The sequence below is a fragment of the Podarcis erhardii genome (genome assembly GCF_964252035.2).
Source record: "Podarcis erhardii genome assembly, chromosome: 15".
Lineage (NCBI taxonomy): Eukaryota > Metazoa > Chordata > Lepidosauria > Squamata > Lacertidae > Podarcis > Podarcis erhardii.
Genome location: NC_138505.1, coordinates 4846183 through 4861081, shown reverse-complemented (window position 1 = coordinate 4861081; position 14899 = coordinate 4846183). Strand labels below are relative to the sequence as shown.

The 14899-nt window shown below is 46.4% G+C and overlaps 1 long non-coding RNA gene across 1 annotated transcript; it reads left to right on the top strand.

The window, feature by feature from the left end:
* Positions 1-1364: 1364 nt before the first annotated feature.
* On the top strand, positions 1365-10544 carry LOC309330152. The gene is made up of 4 exons (XR_014151317.1): positions 1365-1943; positions 5185-5223; positions 8381-8604; positions 10359-10544. It is a non-coding gene; the product is annotated as an uncharacterized lncRNA (long non-coding RNA).
* Positions 10545-14899: the final 4355 nt, after the last annotated feature.

Below are 14899 nucleotides of genomic sequence, written 5' to 3'. Positions count from 1 at the left end.
TTTGGAACCATTGCTCCGTGTCCGCTTCTCTGGAGCAGCAGAAAACAACCTTTCTCCCTCCTCTATGTGACATCCTTTTATATATTTGAACATGGCTATCATATCACCCCTTAACCTCCTCTTCTCCAGGCTAAACATGCCCAGCTCTCTTAGTCAGGGATAGCCATTTGTTAAGTGACCTTGAGGTCAGATTACTGCAATGCGCTCTTGGTACTAGTTCTGAAATCCTCTCAAAACGGATATGTGGCAATGAAAATTAGAAGGGGAACAAAAGTGTTGGCTGTTCCTCCTCCTCCTTCTAAATCACGCAAAGAGACAGGACATGCCATTGAATGAAAAAGACGTACGTTACACAGACACACAAAGAAAGCCATCCACAGCAAGTAATTTTGCCATTGTTTTGGGTATAAGGAAGAAAGCAGCCTCTGATCAAAATGGCAAGAACAGCCACGAAATGGGTTTTGAGTGCCAACGCATTTAGCAAAAGTCATGCTTAATCTAGAACATCAGGGACACCCAGAACTCTGCCAAAACACAAATGGCACAACAGCCCAGTCTGTCTGTAACAAAGTCTTACATAACGTGCAAAAGAGACCCTCCATGGAGCCCAAAAAGGACATTGGTGGGGGTGGAGAGGGGCTGCATTTTGGTTTCAGTTGCTCAGCCTCCCCGCCGAACAACTCCAGTTGAAGAGACGAGTTCTGTGGAGAGACAGCTGGGTAGCAAGGGGGAAAACAGGTGTTTAGAGGGTTTTTTAGAGAGTACTCAACACTTAGGATACGGGTGGTGCTGTGGGTTAAACCACAGAGCCTAGGGCTTGCCGATCAGAAGGTCTGTGGTTTGAATCCCTGCGACGGGGTGAGCTCCCGTTGCTCGGTCCCAGCTCCTGCCCACCTAGCAGTTCGAAACCATGTCAAAGTGCAAGTAGATAAATAGGTACCACTCCAGCGGGAAGGTAAACGGCGTTGCCGTGCACTGCTCTGGTTCACCAGAAGCGGCTTTGTCATGCTGGCCACATGACCCGGAAGCTGTACGCCGGCTCCCTCGGCCAATAAAGCGAGATGAGCGCCGCAACCCCAGAGTCGGCCACGACTGGACCTAATGGTCAAGGGTCCCTTTACCTTTTTACTCAACACTTACGTGATTTTGGGGCCCAGAATGTAACTCTCACATAAGTGAGAGGAGGGACACTTGTACAACACTTCACATGTGGTGGGAGTGTGTTTGCAAATAAACTAAAACCCAATTTAGATTAGCTAGATGTGAAGGACGCTCAATTTTTGTGGGGGGTTGGGTGGCCGTTTAATGCACCAATGTTAATGCATTAGAAATGCTAAAATTGAATTATATGTTATTGCCTGTTCAAGGTTCAATAGCGTACCCACTATTTGGATTTTCTGCCTCAAGTAACAGAGCATTTTGGGCAGGCAGGATACATAATCTATTTCCAAATAGAGATCCTGACTCCCCCCCCCCCATTCAAAACATTTTATCTTCATAGTTACCCCATAGGACTTTTCCTTTTGGCCAAAGGGGGAGATTTATAAACTTTTCTCTTGCACTTCCTAGTCTTTATGTGAGTATCTGTGGCTTGTAATCTCAAGGGAGATCAGCTGGCCCGTAGAAGGATAAAAGAACAAAATGTTTTAAAGTATATATTAAAAAATCCCTAAAGCCACAAAGACCTTTAAACAGAATTGTATTTTGGGTACACTCAGCAACAGTTTATCATTCTCCCCCACCCCCACCCCCCAGCAGCTTATAAAACCAGCAGCAACTATAGCAGAGAGAAGGAGAAGGAGGACCAGAGAGGAACTGTCTGGAGCCAGAACCACAAACCAGGAGAGAGAAGCCAATTCCGTCCGACTTCAATATGGCTATGAAGATACAGGTCCTTCTCCTGGTCTCTTGGTTCGTCCTGGGGCAATCAGCTCCAGGCTCAGGTAGACCTACAAGAGAATCCATCACTAACTACAAGCTGAGATTTTGCTTGCTTTGCTTCCCACTCTCTTTCTTTGTTCCAGACTAGGGCAAACGAGTACAGGATGTTCTGCGGGGTAAGGAGAGAGCTTGCCGAGCGAGATCTGCAAGCTGGCACAGTGTGGGTGGGCTTCAGAATGGCCCCTTGCAAGGCAGGCTTCTTGGAAGAGGATGACACAGTGTTGGTTTCCCTGAGCATCACGGCAGGGCAGACGTTATTCAGAGGTTGCCAGGCAGTGCATCAAAGCTCTTTGGGTACCAAATCAGACCTGAGGCTGGATGGAAAGGGGGTCCAGATATTCCTTTTCCTCCAAACATGTCTGAAGCTGACCAGCCACCACTGTGTCAGCGACCATGCCCACAGTCACCCCCCCCCTCTCTCTCTCTGTGTGTGTAAAGGTAAAGGTAAAGGTAAAGGGACCCTTGACCATTAGGTCCAGTCGTGGCCGACTCTGGGGTTGCGGTGTTCATCTCGCTTTATTGGCCGAGGGAGCCGGCGTACAACTTCCGGGTCATGTGGCCACCAGGACTAAGCCGCTTCTGGTGAACCAGAGCAGCACACGGCAATGCCGTTTACCTTCCCGCTGGAGTGGTACCTATTTATCTACTTGCACTTTGACATGGTTTCGAACTGCTAGGTGGGCAGGAGCTGGGACCGAGCAACGGGAGCTCACCCCGTCGCACAGATTGAAACCACAGGCCTTCTGATCGGCAAGCCCTACGCTCTGTGGTTTAACCCACAGTGCTACCCGCATCCCTCTGTGTGTGTATAAAACCAAAATTTAAAATGGCTTTAAAAGTAAATCAAATTAAATTAAATGAGCCTGCCCTCTCCCACCCTGCCTCAAAGAGAGAGAGAGACAGAGAGAGAAACAGAGACTTGTCTTATGCTGTCTACCACACAAGAAAATAAAATTTGAGAGAGAGAAGTGAAGGAAGAAGCCTGGGACTTTGCAAGGGGTGGTTGTGTCTGAGATAAAAAGCAGAGGAGACAGAGGCTGCATTGCCTGTGTCCACTGAGGTCTCTGAGTCTGGGTGATGGGACAGTATCCACTTGAGCACCAGAGAGCCTTTCCTGTGGGAAGGGCTTGACGTGTGGGGCTTGTAAGGTAAAAAAGGGAAGGCCCCCTGGCGGTTAAGTCCAGTCAAAGGCAACTATGGGGTTGGGGCGCTCATCTCGCTTTCAGGCCGAGGGAGCCAATGTTTTTCCACAGACAGCTTTCGGGGTCATGTGCCCAGCATGACTAAACCGCTTCTGGCACAATGGGACACCGTGACGGAAACCAGACTGCACGGAAACACCATTTACCTTCCTGCCAGAGTGGTACCTATTTATCTACTCGCACTGGCGGGCTTTCAAATTGCTAGGTTGGCAGGAGCTGGGACAGAGCAATGGGAGCTCACCCCGTCGCGGGGATTCAAACCACCGACCTTCTCATCGGCAAGCCCAAGAGGCTCAGTGGTTTAGACCACAGGCGCCACCCGCGTCCCTGTGGGCTTGTAACTGTGGGGAGTTGCCTTTTCTCAGGTTTCTTCATATTTATTTAGCCAATTTATGGGCCGTTTGACGTGGCCGTTTCTACATCCGTATGAAACTCACACAAAAAGGTCCCATAATTTTTTAGGGACTGTCAAGTTTGTAGAGAAGATGCTGCACTCGATGAGCCTTCTTGGTCCCTTCCAGCCCTACGAATCTATGTCTACTAGGATCATTCGCTATGCCTGGCGTAGGACCCCCCCCCACATCCTCCACTGGGCAAGATGGAGGGCAGGGCAGCCCCCCCCCACCTCCCTGCGCCAGTCCACCTGCCGCTGGGAGCAGCCATGTCACTCTGCCTAACGGTAGGACCCACCCTGAACAAAATCTCCCTTTCTAGTGTTGCCGGAAAAATCCGAGGGCTCCCTTGAACAAAAAGTAAAGACACCAACCAGAGCAAATTGAAGCAAATCAGCAGCCTGTAGGCTTGGTCTTTATTGAAGAAAGACTGTCGCGACAGGGTGCTCCCCTCACTTGCAGGTGAGAGGAAAGACACAGAAAAATGGTGTGCAAGGTCTTATAAAAACTTTTGGAATTCCCATCCTGTAAGTCAAGCCCACCCCCAGAAACATCATGCATACATTACAGAAAGGAGGGGTTGAGGGAGGAGTTGCGGTGGTAACCTGAGTGTCCTGTCACCTGGCTGGTTCCCTTCTCTCCCCCTCCCCATGAGTCGCTTCCAGGAGACAAAGGGGAGTTGGCAGTTTCCTGCCCCCAGAGGGAAGATCTGATCAGTGTCCTTTGTTTCAGTCCATGCTGAATCCACTCCCATATGCAAGTTCTTTGTGATCTTGATTGTCTTCTGTCTAGGACCATCAGGGTTGGCATAGCAACTGGGCAGGGCTCCTGTGGATGTGCTGGGATGGTGAAGGGATTATGGCTGCCCTGTATCAAGCCTTCCCCATTTTGTAGTCCTTCCTTCATGGAGTAAAATAAAAGTGGAACAGTGCAAATCTGATGCATGGTTGATTTTCTATGAATTTATAACAGAAGCGTAGCGTATGTCGTGTGTGAGTGTGTGTGAAGTTTGTACAAACTGGATGATGGGGCGGGGGGCGGTTTCCTGCTACACTAGCTAAGCCCCATCCCACCCCAATCTGGGAAGAGGCCACCGCGTCCCTTAACTCAGGTATTAAGGAAGTTGTCAAGGAAGTTCTTTTGGTACGGTTGTACGGTGCCAGGGGTCGAACTGGGAAGCTCCTTTGTGCAAAGCAGGTTTTCTGCCGCTGAGCCGTGGCACTCCCCTTTTAAAATAAAGTAAGTCTCTAGTCCTCATGGTTCTGAGGAAAGGGCCGCTTCAAATAGGAACACCGGAAGCTGCCTTTGCTGAGACACACCAGTGGTCCCCCTGACCGGGGTGTGTGTGTGTGTGTGTGTGTCTGTCTGAGTGTTCAGGCAGGATGTCTCTCAAAGCCCCGCCTGGAGATGCCAGGATCTGAATTTTGTTGTTTTGTTTTTTTAGAATGATCTAACTGTTTTACACTATTTTAGCTTTGTGTTTCTGTTTGCTGATCTGGGTTCCTTGGAGAAGGAAGGGAGGGATTTTAATAATAATAATAATAATAATAATAATAATAATAATAATAATAATAATAAATTTTTAAAAACAAGACAAAACACCAAATTTTAATGTATCATTATCTTTTTTTCCCTGATTCTCCCTACAGTTGATATGCACCAGCGACCGATACAGATTTCTGGACAAGGTTAGAGGGTTTCTTTTCTAACTTCTATCCGTGTTGGGGGATGGGGCTAGTTTCTTAGGAAAACAGTCATTTAGAAATCTTAGGTTATGCAACAAAAGAAAATCATATACTAACAAATCAATGTATTTGATATGAATTGGCATTACTACGTATTTTATTGTTTTATATGTCACTTTGAGACTTTGGTAGGAAGCGGTGAACAAATGGAATACAGTGGTACTTCGGGTTACATACGCTTCAGGTTACAGACTCCGCTAACCCAGAAATAGAACCTTGGGTTAAGAACTTTGCTTCAGGATGAGAACAGAAATCGTGCTCCAGCGGCGTGGCAGCAGCGGGAGGCCCCATTAGCTAAAGTGGTGCTTCAGGTTAAGAACAGTTTAAGAACGGACCTCTGGAACGAATTAAGTACTTAACCCGAGGTACCACTGTAATGAATAATAATAATAGAGAGATAAGGAGGGCGAGAGAAAGATTCTTTCTTTCTTTCTTTCTTTCTTTCTTTCTTTCTTTCTTTCTTTCTTTCTTTTTCTTTTCTTTTTTCTTTCTTGTATTTTGAAACAATTTATTAATTTTATGATAAAAAACAAAAAACCCAAAGAACATCACAATCAAAATCATACATCTTAATTGACTTCCCTCCAACTTCCCCTCCTTATACCATTTTAAATTTTTTTTTACTTATTTATACACATCTGCAGAATCTTATACTCTTAACTATCCAATTTTAAAACCTTAATAATAATAATAATAATAATAATAATAATAATAATAATAATCTTTATTTATATCCCGCCCTCCCCAGCCAAAGCCAGGCTCAGGGCAGCTAACAACAATCATATAATCCAACATTCTAAAAACATTTCATTATAAAAATTAATTAAAATCAAATTGATGGCAACCGTTCAGCAAAATTCTGTGCAGATTGCCAGAGGAGGGAGTCAGGCTGTGCCCTCACCAAAGGCCTGGTGGAACAGCTCTGTCTTGCAGGTACTGCGGAAAGATGTCAGGTCCCGCAGGGCCCTAGTCTCTTGTGACAGAGCGTTCCACCAGATTGGAGCCGCAGCCGAGAAGGCCCTGGCTCTAGTTGAGGCCAGCCTAACCTCTCTGTGGCCTGGGACCTTCAGGATGTTTTTATTTGCAGACAGTAGGTTCCTCTGTGGGACATATCAGGAGAGGTGGTCCTGTAGGTACGAGGGTCCTTGGCTGTATAGGGCTTTAAAGGTTAAAACCAGCACCTTAAACCTGATCCTGTACTCCACCGGGAGCCAGTGCAGCTGGTATAGTACCGGATGAATGTGATCTCGAAGCGAAGACCCCATAAGGAGTCTTGCCGCGGCATTCTGCACCCGCTGGAGTTTCTGGGTCAGTCTCAAGGGCAGCCCCACGTCGAGCGAGTTACAATAATCCAGTCTGGAGGTGACCGCTCCATGGATCACAGTGGCTAGGTCAGGGCGAGAGAGATAAGGAGCCAACTGCTTAGCTTGGCGGAGATTAAAAAATGCCGCCTTTGTTATAGCTGTAATCTGTGCCTCCATAGAGAGGGAGGTATCGAAGATTACACCCAAACTTTTAACGGACGGTGCTTTCACTAATTGCGCCCCCGCAAGAGATGGGAGTTGCCCCCTCAATCCCATATCGTCCTGTCCTAGCCAGAGGACCTCTGTCTTCGAAGGATTTAACCGGCTCCCACGTAACCATCCAGCCACAGCTTACAGACATCTGGTCAGTATGTCTGGGGCCGAGTCAGGATGGCCATCCATCAACAGATAGAGTTGGGTGTCATCGGCATACTGATGGCAACCCAGCCCAAAACTCCGGACAAGCTGGGCGAGGGGGCGCATAAAGATGTTAAAAAGCATTGGGGAGAGTATTGAACCCTGAGGCACTCCACACACCAAGGAGTGGCGCGATGACAATTCCCCCCCAAGCGCCACCCTCTGTCCCCGACCAGAGAGAAACGAGTGCAGCCATTGAAGGACTGTGCCCTGGATCCCCACGTCGGCAAGGCGGTGGTCCAGGAGTTCGTGATCGACCATGTCGAAGGCTGCTGACAGGTCTAGAAGAATCAGAAGCCCCGACCCGCCTCGATCCAGCGGAGATCATCTGTTAGGGCGACCAGAGCCGTCTCGGTCCCATGACCAGTGCGGAAGCCGGACTGGAATGGATCCAGAGCCGATGTTTCATCCAGAAACCTGCCAAGCTGTTCAGCAACTGCTCTGAAAGGAGAATGTTAGCCGCTTTGAGACTCCTTTAAGGGAGTGAAAGGCGGGATATCAAATCCAAACTCCTCCTCCTCCTCCTCAGTCACCTTACCCAAGAATGGAAGATTCGAAACCGGGCGGTAATTGGATAGATCTAAGGGATCTAATGTTGTTTTCTTTAAGAGCGGGCGCACCACTGCCTCCTTCGGTTCCCCTGGGAATATCCCGGTGCCAAGGGACAAATTGATGATATCCCCCGGGGGGGGGGGGGGCGCACCTCATCTGGACACGCTCTAATCAGCCAAGACGGGCACAGGTCAAGAGGACAGGTGGTGGGCTTTCCAGCTCGGAGGAGTCTGTCCACAGCGGCTGGGGATATCCGGTCAAAGTGGACCTGAGGACCTGAGGACCTGAGGACCAGTCAAGGGGCCTCCAGTTCCTTTATTGTATCCAAATTGGCAGGGAGGTCATGGCGGATATTATTACAAGTGAGCTTTTAAAAGTTCGACTAATGTAGAAATCAATGCACAAAGCTTACTGATTATGCCTGAACATTTCTCCCCCTTTTTTTTTTAAAAAAAAGGGGGGGGGATTGTCTGGTGTGTCCAGTATAGTTCATCAGTTTGTTTTGCCAATCTCCTTCGTCATCTTTGGCGGTGTCGTCTTCCTTCTATTGGGATGAGTGTAGTTTGATTTCCATCCTTCTCTCGCTCTCATCTTCCCCATGAGCTACTTTTAAAATGAGGTTGCATTTTAAATTGCATTTTAACCTGTAATTTAAATTGTTGTTTTTTTCTTCCCCCTATTATGTTTTTACTGTGATTTTTGCTGTTGTTAGCCACCCTGAGCCTGGCTCTGGCCGGGGAGGGCGGGGTATAAATAAAATTTATTACTACCACTATTATTATTATTATTATTATTATTATTATTATTATTATTATTACTATCACTAGCAAAGGTTGAAGGAGGGCCAGAAAAATTCCCACCTGCCCGCCCCAGCGCCAAGAATATCGGGAACATCTGCAAGGATGGGAGTAAGAAGCTGTCCCAGGGCCTGAAAGCCTCCGGTTACTCAAACGTCTATGACAAGGCTAATGTCCTCGTGGATCTGGGAGACGCACTGGGCAAGTGCTGCCGGCAGTCTGAAAAAGAGAAGCTCCCTTGCTCCCAGAAAGCAGTGAGTGCTTCTCATTGTCCTCCTTGGCCTGACAAATATGGCAACTGCATTAATATGGGGGCCTTGTGGGGCCAGGGGGGCGCTGCTCTTAGATATCCTTTGAAAGACTTGTAATCTTTCCAACTTTTTCATTCCTTCCTTCCTTCCTTCCCTCTTTCCTTCCCTTTCCTTCCTTCCCTCCACCTCCCTCCCTCCCTTTTCATCCTTCCTTCCCTCTTCCCTCCCTCCCTCCCTCCCTTCCTTCCTTCCTTCCTTCCTTCCTTCCTTCCTTCCTTCATTCCCTTTCCTTCCTTCCTTCCTTCCTTCCTTCCTTCCTTCCTTCCTTCCTTCCTTCCTTCATTCCCTTTCCTTCCTTCCTTCCTTCCTTCCTTCCTCCCTCCCTCCCTTTTTGTCCTTCCTTCCCTCTTCCCTCCCTCCCTTTCCTTCCTTTCTTTCTTTGGAAGGGGGGTGGGTCTAAAAACCTTCCTTGTGTGCTTGGATTTTGTTGGTGTTGAATATGCCCTATCAAGCATTCTGAGGGAATCCTTTTTTTTTTTTTTTAAAGGACACAATTCCTGTCTCCGAGGCCCAACTGTTCTCACCCCAAATTTGTTAATCTTATCAGGGTTCGGAACATCTGTGGCCCTCCAGATGTTGCCTTGACCATAGTGGCTGGGGCAGCTGAGAGCTGGAGTCCATCAACATCTGGGCAGGTACAGATGTTCCCCACCCCTGCATAGGTGGGTCAGGATCTCCCAGTGTGATGAACAAGGAACCAGACATTGTGAAGACTGGCGGTCGGGGGAACGTCGGTGGTGGTGGTTCTGAAACCCACCCCTTCCCAAATTAAGACAAGTTTGCATTTTTTATACTAGCTCTTGCTCCTGACAAGAGTGCCTTCATTTCCCAACTAATAATAATAATAATAATAATAATAATAATAATAATTTATTTATACCCTGCCCATCTAGCTGGGTTTCCCCAGCCACTCTGGGCGGCTTCTAACAAAGATTAAAAATACAATAAAACATCAGTCATTAAAAACTTCCCTAAACAGGGCTGCCCTCAGATGTCTTCTAAAAGTCTGATAGTTGTTTATTTCCTTGACATCTGATGAGAGGGCGTTCCACAGGGTGGGCACCACCACCAAGAAGGCCCTCTGCCGGGTTCCCTGTAACTTGGCTTCTCGCAGTGAGGGAACCACCAGAAGACCCTCAGCGCTGGACCTCAGTGTCCGGGCAAAGTGATGGGAAGTGATTGGGAAGGCAATTAGGATTCAGTTGTACAGTGGTACCTCGGTTCTCGAACGTAATCTGTTCCGGAAGACCCTTCAGGTTCCGAAAACCGAGGCGCAAAGAAAGGGCAGGCTGCAAATTCAACGGAGAAAGCTGAAAAACACATGGCGGAAGCCGTTCGACTTCCAAGGCATGTTTGAAAACGGAAGCCTTTGCTTCCGGGTTTTCCAAAACGTTCGTCAACGGAGACGTTCGAGAACTGAGGTACCACTGTACAGAGGCAAAAGAACAGCCTCGTCTCGAATGCCAAATGTGATCGTTGGTTATTTCGGGACGAGAGACTGCTCTGCAGACAACCCAAAGCTGCCCTCTTCTCAATCTGTTGCTGTTTTGTGTGCAAATCCACACACACACACACACACATTTTGCAAAACAGACATTCGGACACATATTAAAAAGAGGCTTTGAGTTTGGGCCCAGATTAAGAAACCCTACTTAGCCATCTTATTGACCATCTCATCTGTCTCCCTCCTGGTCCAGTGGTCAGCCCTCCTGAAGAAGATGTGCGAAAAGCAAGGTGCAGTAAAGATGGAACAGAATAAGTGCTGCCTAATGGATGGTGCCGCCATGGAAAACTGTTTTGACCAGAAGTCCCGCTTCCCAAATTATGATTTCAAGAATTGATGGGTGATTCCGTAGTGACCAATGTAACATTTGCAGCTTCTTTGCATACAGTGGTTCCTCGCAAGACGAATGCCTTGTAAGACGAAAAACGCGCAAGACGAAAGGGTTTTTCGTTTTTTGAGTTGCTTCACAAGACAATTTTCCCTATGGGCTTGCTTCGCAAGACGAAAACGTCTTGCGAGTTTGTTTCCTTTTTCTTACAACCGTTAATACCCAGGGAATCCGCGCTCCGCAAGACGAAAAAAATCGCAAGACGAAACAACTCGAATTAATTTCGAGTTGCGAGGCACCACTGTATATACTGCATGTGATTTGACTAGTATTATGTAACTCCAATTAATATGAAGCTGTTTCTTAACTGCCTTGATCCTTCCCTATAAAAACAATCGATCATTATGGCCGAGGTTGTTTAAATGTTTTCTTTTTATTGTGTTTTTTCACAAAGATGTAGCCAATGTAACAGCTTTGCAACCTCAAGAACGTATCTGTAATGTGGGCAAGCTTTTCCTCTGAAAGTATGAATCAATTTTTCTTCTGTTTGTGGCACTATACTAACGTTTGACGGCCAAGTGCCAAATCGGTGGTAATGTTTATTTGAAAAGTGCAGAAAAGAGGTTTTCTGGCAAATGAAATGTGCCCAACGTAACATGACCAATGTAACAATGTGACAATTCTTTCCTAGACAATCACAAAATAAAGGCCTTCATAGCATGTGACATCTTGTATAGTTGGCCAAGTTTAATTCAGATACCTCCAAACCAGATACCTCCAGATCTTGGTGAGATTTCTAGACAATTATTATTATTATTATTATTATTATTATTATTATTATTATGCACTGCCTTTTGTGCCACAGAACCTGCTTTTGGATCTGTGTAAAATCTAAATTGATCAGGATAGGTGGCACTGGTGTTTTTTTACAACTAATCCAGAATGGGGCAGCTAGACTGGTGACTGGGAGCAGCCACTGAGACCGCATAACACCGGTCTTGAAAGACCTACATTGGCTCCCAGTACATTTCCGAGCACAATTCAAAGTGTTGGTGCTGACCTTTAAAGCCCTAAAAGGCCTCGGTCCAGTATATCTGAAGGAGCATCTCCACCCCCATCGTTCTACCTGGACACTGAGGTCCAGCGCCGAGGGCCTTCTGGCAGTTCCCTTGCTGCGAGAAGCCAAGTTACAGGGAACCAGGCAGAGGGCCTTCTTGGTGGTGATGCCCAACCTGTGGAACGCCCTCCCACCAGATGTCAAAGAGAAGAACAACTACCAGACTTTCAGGCGACATCTGAAGGCAGCCCTGTTTAGGGAAGCTTTTAATGTTTAATAGGTGACTCTATTTTAATATTCTGTTGGAAGCCGCCCAGAGTGGCTGGGGAAACCCAGCCAGATGGGCGGGGTATAAATAATAATAATAATAATAATAATAATAATAATAATAATAATAATAATAATAATGTTTTATTGATGGTAGGGATGTGGGTGGCGCTGTGGGTTAAACCACAGAGCCTAGGCCTTGCCGATCAGAAGGTCAGCAGTTCGAATCCCTGCAATGGGGTGAGCTCCCATTGCTCTGTCCCTCCTCCTGCCAACCTAGCAGTTTGATAGCACGTCAAAGTGCAAGTAGATAAATAGGTACCACTCTAGTGGGAAGGTAAACGGCATTTCTGTGCGCTGCTCTGGTTTGCAGAAGTGGCTTAGTCATGCTGGCCACATGACCAGGAAGCTGTATGCTGGCTCCCTCGGCCAATAAAGCGAGATGAGCACCGCAACCCCAGAGTTGTCCGCGACTGGACCTAATGGTCAGGGGTCCTTTTACCTTTACTAGCACTGATGGTGACTGCCGTAAAATACAGTATTCTTATTCTTATTCTTAATTGAATTTATATACAGTCATACCTCGGGTTGAAGACGCTTTGAGTTGAGCGCGTTCAAGTTGCGCTCCTTGGCAACCCAGAAGTAACGGAGAGCGTTACTTCTGGGTTTCGCTACTTGCGCATGCGCAGGTCTGAGGCATCTAATCATAAGCCTGCATTTTTATCAAAGCTTCTATATGTTTAATCAGGGCTTGCATTTTAAAAATGAGCTTAAAAAAAAAAAGGATTTTCAAATGTTTCATGCCAGGCAAAAGACCAGCTGCCTAAAAGAACCTTGGCAAGATGTTTTTCCTCCTAAGACAAGAAGGGCCCCATTGATTTATAGTAGAAAAACAATTCTCAAAGTCATAAAAAGGGAGAATTACATATGCTGCCCCAAGGCTGAGAAAACACCATTAGGAATGGGGAAGATAATACCAATGTGCCTCCCAGTAAAATGAGCCAGATCTTCTTTCTAAGGTTAAAAGGCCAGGAGCAAATGGGGAGAAACATTTAGCTGGAAAGAGAACATTTTTGAAGAGGCTTCTTTTAAAAGCTGTGTTTTATTGAGTTCCTTCCTTTTCACTTTGAGAAGCTTTATTCTTTTAAGAGGCTACCTATGATAAATGTATGAAATATATTAGCTTAAATATATTGGCTTAAATGTAATTATGCAAAGGATTTAAGGAATGCTAGATTCTTATTTCATATGGTTGTAAGAGTTGTATTTATCCTGAAATTAAGTCAGCCACCAGCCCCCCCCCTGCCAGACAGAAGACGCCATCCGGGCAGTCTTGATATATAGTTGTCAGGCATTTTGTTTAGAAACATTAAATGAAGGAAATCTTTCAATGTTGATGTGAAACTCAAGATCCTTGACATCTGTTGAACATAAAATGTAAGATTAAACCATTTGTTTTAGAAGGCAATAGGGCAAGAAGGGCAAGAGGTGAGCTGGTAATTAAGATTCCATGTAAGATATATTATTACTTATTTGTCATTTATATATAGCTCTTTGTCTCCCATATAAGGGCAAGGAAGTGGGTGTATCTTTTGTGGGTGTATCTTTTGTGATTGGTTCTAGCAAACAGCCAATAGGAATTTCAACCAGGCTGATTGGACAGAGGCAGCCACAGGAGGAGCAAAGGGGGCTGGATTAAGGGAATATAAGTGCTGGCCAGAATGGCAGGAGGCCAGGCCAGAGCTTGGTAACCACGTACCACTGAGCCTCTTATTTATTTGTCTGACAAATAAATTACTATTTTAATTTCTCTATTGCTGCGTTGAATATTTCATTCCAGCTAAGCGTTAACCACAAGCAGGGTGCTACATTTTATGGTGCCCTGTGACTCGGATAAGTGGTCTGCTGGAACGCAGCCCCTTCGCCCTACTGGGCAGGGTACAAGAGAGAGGACAACTGCTTACCCAAAGCGCGCACTGGTAATTTTTTCCAGGGGGAACGCAGAAGACTCGTCTGTCTGATACCCTGCTCACTGGCGGCGACGGACCGGGGGAAACAGGGAACCAACCAAGGGTAAGTGCACAAAGGGATTTTTGGCCCTCCAATTAATTGGGAGGAAGAGAAGTCTTGATCAAACTTCTGCGTCTCAGTAAGGGGAAACTGAGTACGCTAGGTGGTTGGGTACATCAGATGGTGATCTGGTGTAGGGAAAGGGAAAAATTGGGAGGTAGAGTGTGGTGAAGTATCCAGCGCATTGTATGTGTGAGAAAGTACAGAGCAATCTGTAGCTGACCCGAGTGTGGAGTGGGCAGTACTTCGGTTCCTAGTAAGGCGACTTCACTAGGCAAGGAAACCCACGAAGCGCGTCTGTGAGTGACTGAGTGGATACTTCACAGGGCCATACAATGGGAGTTGGGGGTTCAAAGGGGGAAAATACACCTCTTGAGTGTATGTTAAATAATTTTAAGAAAGCCTTCTCAGGGGCATATGGTGTCAAAATGACGCCAGAGCGCTTGAGAACGTTATGTGAACTAGAATGGCCAAAACAAATTACTGGATGGCCATCCCAGGGAACCTTTGATATAAATTTAGTAAGCAAACTTTGGACTGATATCGCCAAAGAAACTGGAGGGTGCCCAGAACAATTTCCATATATAGATTCCTGGCTGAGCACATTAAATAAAAATCCTCCATGGATAAGGGAATGCAAAGTCAAACGATGCAAATTATTGGCTGTAAAAGCCGAAGCTAGGAAAGGAATCTTGCCAAATAAACTCAAACCCATTTTTGAGGGGCCAGAGGAAGAGGTGCTTCCACCTCCACCCTATGCTCCACATCGAAGGGAGCTTAATCCAAACACTCCACCAGTTGTAACCCCAAGGCAAGAAACTGGAATGAATAATGGGAGTGGAGTCACAGAGCTTGATTCCTTGATAGATTATGATAAATATCTTCAGGAGGCATTGGAGTTCTATAATAAAGCCCAAGCAGAAGTGGTTATTCCACCTGTGACTCCTAATAGACCTCCATCTACAGTCTCCTTTAGTGGAACAACTGATTGCCCACCCCAAACCCCTGTACA